This window comes from Pristis pectinata, chromosome 6, assembly GCF_009764475.1.
Source record: "Pristis pectinata isolate sPriPec2 chromosome 6, sPriPec2.1.pri, whole genome shotgun sequence".
Taxonomy (NCBI): domain Eukaryota; kingdom Metazoa; phylum Chordata; class Chondrichthyes; order Rhinopristiformes; family Pristidae; genus Pristis; species Pristis pectinata.
Genome location: NC_067410.1, coordinates 8459420 through 8472384, shown reverse-complemented (window position 1 = coordinate 8472384; position 12965 = coordinate 8459420). Strand labels below are relative to the sequence as shown.

Sequence of the window (12965 nt, the reverse complement as noted above, 5' to 3'; positions counted from 1 at the left end):
CAAGTGGGAATAGTATTGATAGGCATGGTGGTCAGCATAGATGGTGGGTCCGAAGGGCCAGTTTCTATGCTGTACGTCTCTATGACTCTATGCTGGGAGCTTTTAATAAAAGCAGAAAATGCTGGAAACACTCAGCAGGTCAGGCAGCATCCGTGGGAAGAGAAACAGAGTGAATGTTTCAGGTCAGAGGGAGACCAGTCTGAATGAAGTGGGTATTGTTCAGTCGCATTGTCTCAGAGAAGTTTTGGGAATGTCAAAAGGGAGCGGGCAGCTCAATTATTTGCAAAGAGCAAAGGTTACTGCTGCAAAACCCCCAGCCAAAAACTTGTGTCAGCTAGTGTCGCGACACTACCTTTGATTTTCTCTGTTCGATGGGGTGGGGCTTGACAGATAGTGGGATGGCAAATTTAGTTTTCTGAGCAAACAATAACTTTAGTGACAAATGCACCATCACACACCAGTTTAAGAATTAAAAAAAAGCTCCCTGCACAGCTTTTGAACCAGGCGATTTTTGAATCACTTTTTTTAAAAATGATCTTCCTTGGGCATTGCCATTTTAAAAAAAGGTCAAAAGTGTGTTTCCCCTTTAAGGGCCTCGGTCAGTGACTTCCAAATACCAATTTGAATCCAGATCTCTATTTTTGCCCACTATATGTCAATCAGGGGCGGTGCAGGGGGCGGGGAACCTCTTGTACAACTGCTTTTCAGAGTATGGTTTAATACCATAACTATGTTATACATTTGGCAGAGAGTGTGTGAGTGCGGATAGAACGACTTGAACGTCTCTGCTCCCCCTCCCCTCTTATGATGACCGCAGTACAGTGAATTGAACACAGCGATCATCGAGTGAGGAACTGATTCATATTTTCTGCATTTATTCGGAGATCCCCACCGCTCCCCCCCCCCACCTCACCTTCTGCCAACACCACCCCCTCCTCCTCCTCCTCCCCTCCCTCTCTCTCTCTCTCTCACTCACTCACTTGAAGCTGCGCGCCCCTGCTTGTTGGCTGGTTTAGTGGAATTTTTTCCAGACTCCGTAAACTTAAGGACAAATCGGTGCGTTGTTTAACTTAGTTGTGGTGGTAAATTTAATTTTGGAAGAAAATAGGGAGGGTGGGGGGGAGGGGAATGACTTTTAATCGGTTGTAGTTCCAAGTCTTGTGTGTTTTAAATGGGAGATTCAACTATTAAAATTGAAGCTTATACCCGCTCTCATCATAAGCTGATTTTGTATGTATGTGTGTGTCAGATTCAGTGAAACAAGCCAATCAATTAAGAGGATTTTAGTCAACTTCATATTTAGGTCATTTCAATTTCATTTTTAAGATGTTTTATAGTTGTTTGACTTATTTTCTTAGTATTGTGATTTCGTTTGGGTGAGTTAATTCCAAATGCACCATTGAATGAAAATGTTTCATTCTAATGAGATTATTTAGTGTTCAGTGTGACCTGTTCGTTTGTATCACCTCTCGGTAATTGCTAAGGCATTCTTTATTAATATAATACAACGGTAGCGTTGGTCACTGTGCGTATAATCTAGAATAATACACTTATATTGTAACTTCAATACTTGATTAACACATTTTCAATGCACGATTTATTGGACATAAATTTTAATACTTTTTTTTCTAACTGCTTTTTTAAAAGAGTTTTGAAAGAGGGTTCTTTCTGGGAAGCTTTATTTTGGGAGGGGGTGTTTGAAATGTTGTTTCCCACTTCTCTGTCTCTGATACGTGACAGGTCATTCCTGTCTTGCTGTTTATCATTGATGTTTACAAGGCGATTTCAGGGGCAAGTAGTCAGCATGAGGAAATGTTTCAACTTGGCACAAAATGAATGTCATTTTTTTTGTGAAAGCCTGCATGATTCATAATGAGTCTTGTTTGCACGGAACTCTCGCCCTCTCGTAGAAATGAACGGGATTTTATTTTAGCAATTTAATTACTCGTGGCGCAGGATTGTGTGTGTTTTCACTGTTGGTTTTCGACCGGAGTCAAAACCAGCCGACAAGACAAGCGTCTCTACCAGACAGGGGCTGACTGCTGAATTTTAAACCTTGTATTTCATTTACAAGTTTGTGTTTATTTGCAAACCAGCCGCTCGCGTGTTTATATTTATTTGCGAAGTTTTCCCGAATGCTGTTTGTTTTTACTGGGTCTGCATTAGTTTTTTTTAAAAAAAACTAAAAAAAAAACATTTAGTATTTGTCAGTCCGCGAATGCTAAATCGTGAGCAAAATGCAGTGTGTGCGAGTGAAATCGTTCAATTGAAACTATCAGCGCGATTTGGGATGGGTTAGGGTTCTGTTTCCGAAGAGGGAGAGCAGTTAGTAAACATACTGCAGTCTGTACTGAGTCAGAACATGTTTCTAGGAGAGTCTAGGGCCACGTGCATAGATGGCCACCTTAACTAAAACTCGGGAAGCTGTTCCAAGGATTCATTTTACCAGTATTTGGGATGGGGGGAACAGTTTATAGTTCCCCCTCTCTCTCTCTTCCAAACCAAGTCACTGGGCTTTGTAGTAGCCTTGGAGGTCTGAATGGTGTTGATACTATGCTGCAGAATACAAAGTTAGTGTCACCTCAGGCATGTCTATGTAACCCTGTTTATAAGTTCTTGCCACTTAGCAGTTGCACACTGGGCTAGGTTGCGTGCTGTGACTCATTCTGAATCTTGATGATAACTGATTTTCGAACTACAAACCTTTGAGTAGGCAGTTAGGAAATGCATCTCTGGGTCACTCTTATTGGAGACTCAGTTGATTTCCAAGAACCCTATTTCTTGTGTGTGGGGTAAAAAAAACCTAAGGGACACCTCTCAGTAGAAAATTCTTGCTGTGGTTTTTCTGACGTCTTGGATTGTAGATGATCACTTTACTGGCTTCCCCTTCAAATCCCCACCTCACCTCCCGACCTGACCAAAAATAGTGTTTGGATTTAATGTGATTTCCCCCCCCCCCCCCCCATGACATACTTGAGATTCCAGAGACTATAATACTGGAGATGGGAGATATTGCTAATAAAAAGTACATCCCAATTTAATTGATTGTAATTGGGCCTTTTAAGATCCCCCATGAACGTGTGTGCTAGGAGTGTCTACATTCCAAGGAAGTATATCCATCCAATGTTGTTTGAATTGATGATTAATATGTGTCAAGACTTCCAAAACACTTGTACAGAAAGCTTTCTGCATGTAGCTTAGGGTTATTTTTGTTTTAAACACTACCCCTGAGTTGCATTAGTTCCCTTCAGACTAGGACGCATCTGTGAGAATGGTGTGTGTAAAGTACAAGGGTTTCCTTAATTTATTTTCACAAACTTTCCTGAAATCTTAATGTTTCCAAGTCGGGAAGTTGGGTGTGGATGGGACTTGAGGGAAAAACTTGCCCAATGAAGGGATAAGGGTCTGAATTCACTGCCTGAAAGGTTGTTGGAGGCAGAAATTCTGTCCATGTTATTTTAACAAGCAGCTGGGTGTGAACCTGTGGGACAACACTCCAAAAACTGGGATTAGTCTAAAATCCATTTATGACAAGCTTTATACAAATGGGCTGAATGGTCTCCCTCCTGAGCTGTACGTTTATGAGATTCCGCCGTGATTGGATGCATTGTTGTGTTAAAATTAATCACTTAATGTTTTCCACTGAAGATCGCAACAACAATTTTTTGTGTTTTATGTATATTTAGAGCATATACTTAAGTGTTGGTGTTTTGTCTTGATTACACCGGTCCAGCTCGTACAATACGATGTACATCTTGTGGTATTCACCAAGTACAGAACATGTTGTATTGAGATTTCCTTTTTACAAAATAAAAATCTCCAGTAAAGAGAGCAGGGCACGGCTGCATTTGAACTAATTTATATAAGGAACATAATGCTTTTGAAATGAATATTTCACATTCCTGCTGCCAGGTCCAATTTTCTCATTGTTTTTTTTTCGTATTTGATCATGTACAGAAATCAAGGAATCTGTTTAAAAGAGTAATGTAAACCTTAAACTTGAGGCTCTGAGTGCATTTTCTACAGAGCTCCAGCAGAGGGCAGAGTCATTCAGAATTGACCTCATTGAATGGCGGAGAGTGAGCTTCAATTGTTGGTGTCAAGAAACGTGTTTTTTGCCTGTGTTTCTGGAAGTTTAAATGGCTTCCTGAGAAGACTTAATGGTTAAAATATCCTCTGTGCTCTTTTCCATGATGATAAGGAATCATTGCATTGTTGGCGATATTGGAAGGGGTTGGAATGTCTGTGACTAGGATACTGTACATCAGGGCAGGTGGCACTAGAATTCCTGGTTATTTTCACTTGTTATTTTTGGCCAGAATCAGTCAATGTGGGATAGAAGATTGGAGAATCTTGTATCTGAGTGAGAGATCACCACATTCACCCCCACCCCAACCAAAATCAATCACGTATCGTGTTTTCTGCAACCTTTACAATGTAATTGGTAACTGGTTTATTATTGCTACACGTACTGAGGTACAATGAAAAGGTTTCATTTGCATGCCATCCAGACAGATCATTCCATGCATAAGTACGTGAAGGTAGTACAAAAGGAAAAAAAAAACAGAATGCAGGACATACTGTCACCTACTGGGGTAGGTTCAGAACAGACGTGAGGGGTACGTTTTTTTACTGAGAGAGTGGTGGATGCCTGGAATGCGTTGCCTGATAGGGTGGTGGAGGCAAACTCATTGGGGGCTTTTAAGAGGGGCTTGGATGAGCACATGAATAAGAGGAAAATAGAGGGATATGGGCATCCCGTAGGTAAGAGGGAATAGCTATGTCGGCACAACATTGTGGGCCAAAAGGCCTGTTCTGTGCTGTACTGTTCTATGCTACAGAGAAAGTGCAGTGGAGGTAGACAAGGTGCAAGCGGTCATGGCAAGGCAGATTGAGAGATCAGGAGTTCATCTTTATGGTATAAGAGCTATCAAGAAATACTTAATTTACTGAGTTAGTGGATGTGAGTAAAACTAATATATCATTCCTTTCGCCGCTGCTATACAGCGATATCCATTTTAAATAGGTCATCGTTAATGTGGCAAATACTTCACAGGAGTATTGGCAAAGAGGGATTAGGGCAGGGGACCAGACATTTGGACAGAGAGGCAGGTTTTAATGGAGAGGAGAGACTCGGTGAGGTTGAAGGTACAGTCCCCAGTGGTAGAACAATGGAACGCGGGCAAGGAGTAGGAATTGGAGGTGTGCTTAAAGGTCTCAAATGTTACACAAACCATGAATTCTCTGACATCAAGTCACCGTCAATAAGAGGAATGAGAGGAAATTTCATGCGATTAAATGTTCAACATTAGTGGGACGAAGGACATGGGATCTTCAACTCATCCATCGTGTCCTGCCATTAGTTGGCCTTGACCCACCTTTATTCCTGCTGATGTTCCAATCCCCTAAATCCTTCCTTCACAATGCAACTATCTTTCTTCTTTTTAAACACCCCAGGTGGGAATTGATCCATGTCTCTCTGAAGCACCACATCTCAAATTCATTCATCCTGTGAATAATTGACCTGGGCTGCTTTTAGCTCCAGTCCCAGCCTATCCAGTCTCTCCTTGTAACTCATTCCCTCCAGTCCTGGTAACAGCCTCATAAATCTTTTTGGCACCCTTTCTAACATAATGACATCCTGTCAATGCTCAGGTGACCAGAACTGCACATAGTATTTCCAAGTGTGGTGGGACATTACTGAGATATATAAAATCATGAAAGGTATAGATAGGGTGGACTGCAGGAAACTTCCCCCATATCAGAGGAAAATAGAACTAGAGGACATATGTCCCCCTCGTATCCCCTCTGAATCACTTTCCCCCTGACCATAAACCTCTCTCACCCAGAGATTGGAATGCACTGCCTGATAAAGTGGTTGAAGCTGGGTCACTGACAGCATGTAATTGTCTAGATGAACGCTTGGGTCACCGGCATAAAGGGCTATGGACTAAGAGCTGGGTGATGGGGTTACTACAGAAGGACGCCCACTGGTTGGTGTGGACAAGTTGGGCCGAATGGCCTGTGTCCATGCAGTACCTTTCCATGGTGCTACGATCTTGCATTGGTGGAGAAAAATACATGATGTGGTGATCTTGAGCGATCTCCTTCCCTGCCCATTGAAAATTCTATCTCTTATTTCCTATCCTGAGGACATTGAGTCCTTATTGGAGAAGAGTCCTGGGCCTTAACTAAGGAACAGTCCCACTGCTCTTGGGCTTCCACCATTGCTCGCCCAACGCAGTCCTCAAATTTCTAACATTGAGTAATACAGCATGGAAACAGACCCTTCGGCACACCAAGCCCACACCATTCACACTAATTCCATTTTATTCTCCTGTCAGCTGCCTCCAATGTCTATTACTCACAAGCACACTAGTCAGTGAGTAGTAGACACACGATGGAAAGAGTGCAGAGGAGATTTACAAGGCTGTTGCCGGGACTAAGTTATGGAGAGAGGTTAACCAGGTTGGGACTCTTTACATTGGAGCATAGGAGAGCGAGGGCTGATCTTATAGAGGTGTATAAAATCATGAGGGGCATAGATACAGTCAATGCACTCAGTCTTTTTCCTAGGGTTGGGGAATCAAGAACTAGAGGATATGGGTTTAAGGTGAGAGAGGAGAAATTCAATAGGAACCTGAGGGGCAACTTTTTCACCCAGAGGGTGGTCAGTATATGGAATGAGCTGCCAGAGAATGGTTGAGGCAGGTACATTAACAACATTTAAAAGACACTTAGACAGGTACATGGATAGGAAAGGTTTAGAGGGAGACGGGCCAAACGTGGGCAAATGGGACTCGCTTAGATGAGGATTTTGATCAGCATGGAGCAGTTGGGCCGAAGGGTCCATTTTCGTGCTGTATGACTCTATGACCATTTACAGTGGCTAATTAACCTGGTTGCATGCATGTTTTTTGTGACGTGGGAGGAAACCCACACAGTCACAGGAAGAACGTGCAAACTCCACATGGACAGCACCAAAGGTCAGGATCGAACCAGCTTCACGGGAGCTGTGAGGCAGCAGCTCTACTGGCTGCACTACTGTGACAGCAGACCTCAATGTTACCAAAGCATGTGTTGAGCAGGGAGAAAATAGCAGGCAAATTTTATCCCAGTCACCGTCCAAATTAATTTGTTCAGTGGGCATCTTTGGCAAGGTACAAAAAAAATGAACTCTGAGCAGAACTCAGCAGGTCAGGCAGCATCTGTGGAGGCAAAGGGACAGTCGACGTTTCAGGTCAAGACCCTGCATCAGGACTGATGTTGCTTGTCACACTGAGTTCTTCTAGCAGTTCATTTGTTGCTCCAAATTCCTGCATCTGCAGCCTCTTGCTACAGATAGTGGACAGATCCTGCTGATGGCTAGCTGGTGGTGTCTTGAGTCAAGAGGCCCACAGTAGAGACCTGAGCTGAGAGTTGGACACACATCTCATCCGACGCCTCAGCTCTACATCAACCATGGCTGCTGCATCTAAAGCAGCAACCTTCATTCAAAATGGTGGCAAGTGGTTTGCTTTCTGTAACTTTTGACTTGATAGTGTACAAGATAATAAGAAGTATAGATCGAGTGGACAGTCAGAGACTTTTTCCCAGGGCGAAAATGGCTAACACGAGGGGGCATAATTTTAAGGTGATTGGAGGAAGGTATAAGGGGGATGTCAGTGGGTAAGTTTTTTTACACGGAGAGTGGTGGGTGCCGGCAGAGGTTGTAGGGGCAGATACATTAGGGACATTTAAGAGACTCTTAGGTAGACGCATGAATGATAAAGAAATGGAGGGCTATGTGGGAGAGGAAGGTTAGGGTAGCTATCAGTGCAGGATAAAATGTCGGCACAACATCGTGGGCCGAAGGGCCTGTACTGCGATGTAATGTTCTATAACTTTAATTAACATTAACAGGAGATCAGTGGCTCAGGAGCGCGGCAGCTCATTGCAAGCTGCTCACTACAGATCTATTCATTATTTCTATTATAATCGTTTTACTATTTTAAATCTAACTTTTATGACTCAAAGATGTCCTTGCACCTTATTGTCTGCCTGTACTGCACTTTCTCTGTAACACTTTATTCTGCATTCTGTTATTGTTTTCCCTTGTACTACCTCAATGCACTGTTGCAACGATCTGTATGGATGGCATGCAAAACAGGTTTTTCACTGTACCTCAGTACATGCGACAATAATAAACTAATTTGCTCTTGTGTGAGAAGAGGTTTACCCTGTGGGAACTCTGGAACTGGGGTTCGGCAAGGTTTCAGAGTAGGACTTGGATGAGGAGGGATTTCTTCTGTGTCCTTGGCGTTCTCTACCCCGGAGAACTGTGGAAGTTGAGTCATAGAGTCATACAGCCCAGAAACAGGCCCTTCAGCCCATTGCGTCTGTGTGACCATCACGCACCCATTTACAATAAATTATTACAAATCCCATTTTATACACCCATTCCCATCAATTTGCCCTGGATTCTCCCACTTACCTACATCCTGAGGAGAATTTACACTGGCCAATTAACAGACCATCCACGTGTCTTTGGGATGTGAGAGGAAACCAAACACCTGGAGGAATCCCATGAGGTCGCGGGGGTGGGGGGCGTACCTACTCCACACAGACGGTGCTGTGAGGCAGACCAGCCGTACTGCTGTCGCTGAATATATTCAGGACAGAAATAGGTTATTGGTCCGAAGGTGAGTCAAGGGTTGTGGGGAATAAGAAGGAAAGTGAAGTTCAGGCAAAATTAAGATAAGCCACAATCACAGCTGCCAGATGACCAAATTTTCTAGACCTGCTCTTACTTATTGGATTAGCAAAGTTAAACAACTTTAAATCTGATGTTAATGGAGAAATAACCAATCATAGGATTGTACAACATCATCCCACTGTGTCTCTGCTGACCATCGTGTCTATCTACACCAATCCCACTTGCCTGCACCCTGCTCATTCAAGTACCTGTCCAGATGCCTCTTAAAAGTTGCTACTGTTCCTGCCTCTACCACCTCCTCTGGCAGCTCATTCCAGATACAACAAACGATCTGCTGGAGGAACTCAGTGGGTCGAGCAGCATCTGTGGTGGGGGAAAGGAATTGCCGACGTTTCGGGTCGAGTGGCCTGTTTCTCCATAGCCCTGCTTGTGCTAAGCCCAGCAAGAGTTTCTCCAGTTCCTTTCTGAAACTTCCACTCTCAGTCCTGATGCAGGGTTTCGAACTGGAACGTTGACAATTCCCGCCCCCCCCCCCCCCCACCCCCTCCCCAGACACCAACTCCTCTTTGTGTGGAAAAACTTATCCCTCAGATCCCTTTTTAAATCTCCACCCTTTCACCTTAAACCTATGCCCTCCAGTTCTATCCTGGGGAATGGACACTGGCTATCCAGCATATCTATCAAAATATTGTTAACATTTTTTAATAGCAGAAGGGATTACTGAAATAATTTCAGAAACTATGCTGGGGAGATTTTATCTTGGATATAATGTAGTGTTAAAATGGGACTTGAGCCAAAATCTAATTGTATGACAGAACAAGGTTGGAGTCAAGTGGCTGCTTCCCGTTCCCAGCTATAGTCTTGATTCCCTGGATTTAGAGAGAACTTAGACTTGTGAGGTAATGTCTCCATTTGACTAACATTAGATTGCACTGGTTTGTGAGGACTGCACATTTAATTTGGGTGGTGGAGGAGCTGGGGGTGGGGGTATGGGAGAGGGAGGGCTAAATTTCCTCCGTAAGCAAGAAAACCTTTGCTTAGGCACGTTCAACTTGTACCACCCAAAGATCACTTTCTCTCCAGGGAGGCTGAGCGGATGATGGGACACATTTTCAAATCGGTGAGCAGTATGTGATGAAAGGAACTGTCCAAGCTAATTCTAGCCTTCATTACCCCAGGGGATCCTTGTCTTGTGAACATTAGACAAGGTTTCCTGGCTCGAATTTTCTGTGTTGTACCCCAATGTTCTGACGATTCACCAAGCTCTTATGAAGCACCAATTGACAGGGCTACGTAAAATCAGCCTTGCGGTCTCTCCAAGAAATGCTGTCAGCTACCGTGGAATTTTGGCAACTTTGCACCCTGGTTAGACCACACCTGGAGTACTGTGGGCTGCTCTTAATTTTGAGTAATTAAATAAATCTGGAATAAAAAGCTAGTCTCCCAAAAGGTGACTGTGAAACTACTAGAACCCGTCGAGTTAGCTTGTCCTTCAGGGAGAAAATCTGGTATGTACGTGACTTCTGACCCAAGTAATATGGTTGACTCTTAACCACCTTCTGTAACAATTGGACAAGCCAATTGGTTTGGGAGCAAGTCGGGATCACAATCAAAGTCAAAGTCGAGTTTATTGTCATATGCACAAGTACATGTCTACACAGTTGCAATGAAAAACTTACTTGCAGCAGCATCACAGGCACATAGCATCAGATAAGCAGCATTCACAAGAAAGGATGGGCAATGCCTGCTCTCCATGCCACTGGTACCCACACCTTGGGGGAAGATCTAGTGGTCTGGAGGAAGTCTAGAATTGGGAACATCATCTAAAAAGTTTTGGAACCTTTCCTTCAGCAGTGAAGTTCTTAGAGTTGCATTTCATGGAAACCCAGCCTACTAAGTCTGCATCAATCACCCACCTGGATGAATCTGGTAATGTTCTCCACACATTCCCATCAGGCTGTACACTCTCAAGGGCAAGACCCTTAACAGTGTTGAAGAGCAGAGAGACCTTGGGGTGCAAGTCTATGACTCATTGAAAGTGGCTACGCAGGTAGACAGGGTGGTTAAGAAGGCTTATGGAATGCGTGAATTTATTAATCGGGGTATTAAGTACAGGAGTCAAGAAGTTATGATGCATCTGGAGAGAACTCTGGTTAGGCCGCATTTAGAGTATTGCGTGCAATTCTGGTCACCTCACTATAGGAAGGATGTCGAAGCTTTAGAGAGGATGCAGAGGAGGTTTACCAGGATGCTGCCTGGATTAGAGGGCATGTGCTATAAGAAGAGGCTGGACAACTTGGGCTCTTTTCTCTGGAGCGGCAGAGGCTGAGGGGTGATCTGTTGGAAGTGTGTAAAATTATGAGAGGCATAGATAGGGTGGACAAGCAATATCTTTTTCCCATTATTGAGCGATCCAATACCAAAGGGCATGCATTTAAGGTGAGGGGGTTAGGTTCAGAACAGACGTGAGGGGTACGTTTTTTTTTACTGAGAGTTGTGGATGCCTGGAATGTGTTGCCTGATAGGGTAGTGGAGGCAAATTCACTGGGGGCTTTTAAGAGGGGCTTGGATGAGCAAATGAATGAGAGGAAAATAGAAGGATATGGGCATTCTGTAGGTAGGAGGGAATAGCTATGTCAGCACAACATTGTGGGCCGAAGGGCCTGTATTGTTCTATGTTCATATACATTCTAACTCCCACCAGATCCTACCCCTAACCCACACAACTAGGGGCAAGTTACAGCGGCCAGTTAACCGACCAAACCACACGTCTTTGGAATGTGGGAGGAAACCGGGGGCAACCCACGTGGTCATAGGGAGAACGTGCAAACTCCGCACAGACATCACTGGCAGTCAGGATTGAGCCCAAGTAGCTGGAGCCATGAGGTGGATAGATAGGGTAGATAGTAATAATATTTTTCTTGCGGTGAGGGTGTCTAAAACAAGAGGGAATAGGTTTAAGGTAAGAGGGAGGAGGTTTGGAGGGGATCTGAGGGGGTGTTTTCTTCACTTGGGGAGTGGTTGAAATCTAAAATGCGCTGTCGAGGGAAGTGGAGGATGCAAAGGTTCGAACAACATTTAAGAAACATCTAGAGAGGCACCTGAATCGCCAAGGCATAGGAGGCTATGGACCTAATTCGGGTAAATGGGATTACCATAGATAGGTGTAACAGTCAGCCTAGATGGGATGGGCTGAAGGGCCTGTTTCTGTGCTGTACTTGCTGTGCCACTGTGCCGCCCCAAGGTAGGAATCTGCTCCGCACACAGAGGATGCTAATAATTTGGAAATCCCTTGTGCAGGCACCAGTTGATGCTTGATCAATTGTTAACTTTCTAAATCTTTAATTAATAATATTTTAAGCAGAGTTATTTAGGGATATGATGAAAAGTGTGTACGGAGTTGTGAGTCATTTGCAACCTGATCTCATTGAATGGCAGAACAAGCTTGTGAGGTTCAATGCTACAAGCTTGTAGAACCAAACTTAATTCATCTCCTTTGAAGGCTGGGCGAGAACTTTATCAGCACATCTCTCTGGAGTGGGTTGGACCCTGGGATCTCAGAGATAGAAGCATATCGTAACCAACTATGCCACTAAATGATTTTCTTTTCCCTTTTCATTTCAATTAATACTGGGCCACAGGCCAAGCGGTTTCCGTAGCGATGTGTATCCAGGTGAACAGAGCAATTGAAAAATAATGAGAAGCTGCTAAATTAATCATCTAAAAGGAGGGCAGTTTTTTCCATTGGGCGGTGTTTGACTTAAGGCTGATGTTTGACGCGTAGCAAGGTTGGGGGGAGGGAGGATTCGGCTGTTGCTTAATGGGCTCGGTTCAGGTTTATCCATTGGTTTCTGGGATCCAGGTGTTGCCAGTGAGACAGGTGAGCTGCTTACCTGAATGACTCCAGTTTCTGCGGTGAAGCTGCTTCCACAATGCTCTTGGCTTGGGAGTTCCAGGATTTGGGCCAACAATGGTGCCACGTTTCCAAATCTGGCTGGAGGAGAAACTGAAGGTGGTGGTGTTCCCATGTGCCTGCTGCTCTTGTCCTTCTTGCTGGTAGATGGCACAGGTTTGGAAGGTGTTGTCGGAGTAACCGAGGTGAGTAACTGCAGTGAATTTTGTGCATGGTGTACACTACAGCCACTGTGTACCAATGGAGCAGGGAATGAATGTTTAGAATGGTGGATGGTATACAATTAATCAGGCTGCTTTTCCTGGTTGGTATAAACTTGAGTGATTTTTGGAGCTCTACTCATCCAGTCAAGTGGAG

At 44.0% G+C, this 12965-nt stretch overlaps 1 protein-coding gene across 1 annotated transcript in view; it reads left to right on the top strand.

Annotated features, from left to right (window-relative positions):
- The first annotated feature begins 944 nt into the window (after positions 1 to 944).
- The window catches only part of LOC127572145 (high mobility group protein HMGI-C-like), a 185485-nt gene continuing 173464 nt past the window's right edge, over positions 945 to 12965 (top strand). The window contains exon 1 of the mRNA XM_052019099.1: positions 945 to 1056. The gene's annotated coding sequence lies outside the window, so the exon portion shown is untranslated. The remainder of the gene's footprint in view (positions 1057 to 12965) is intronic.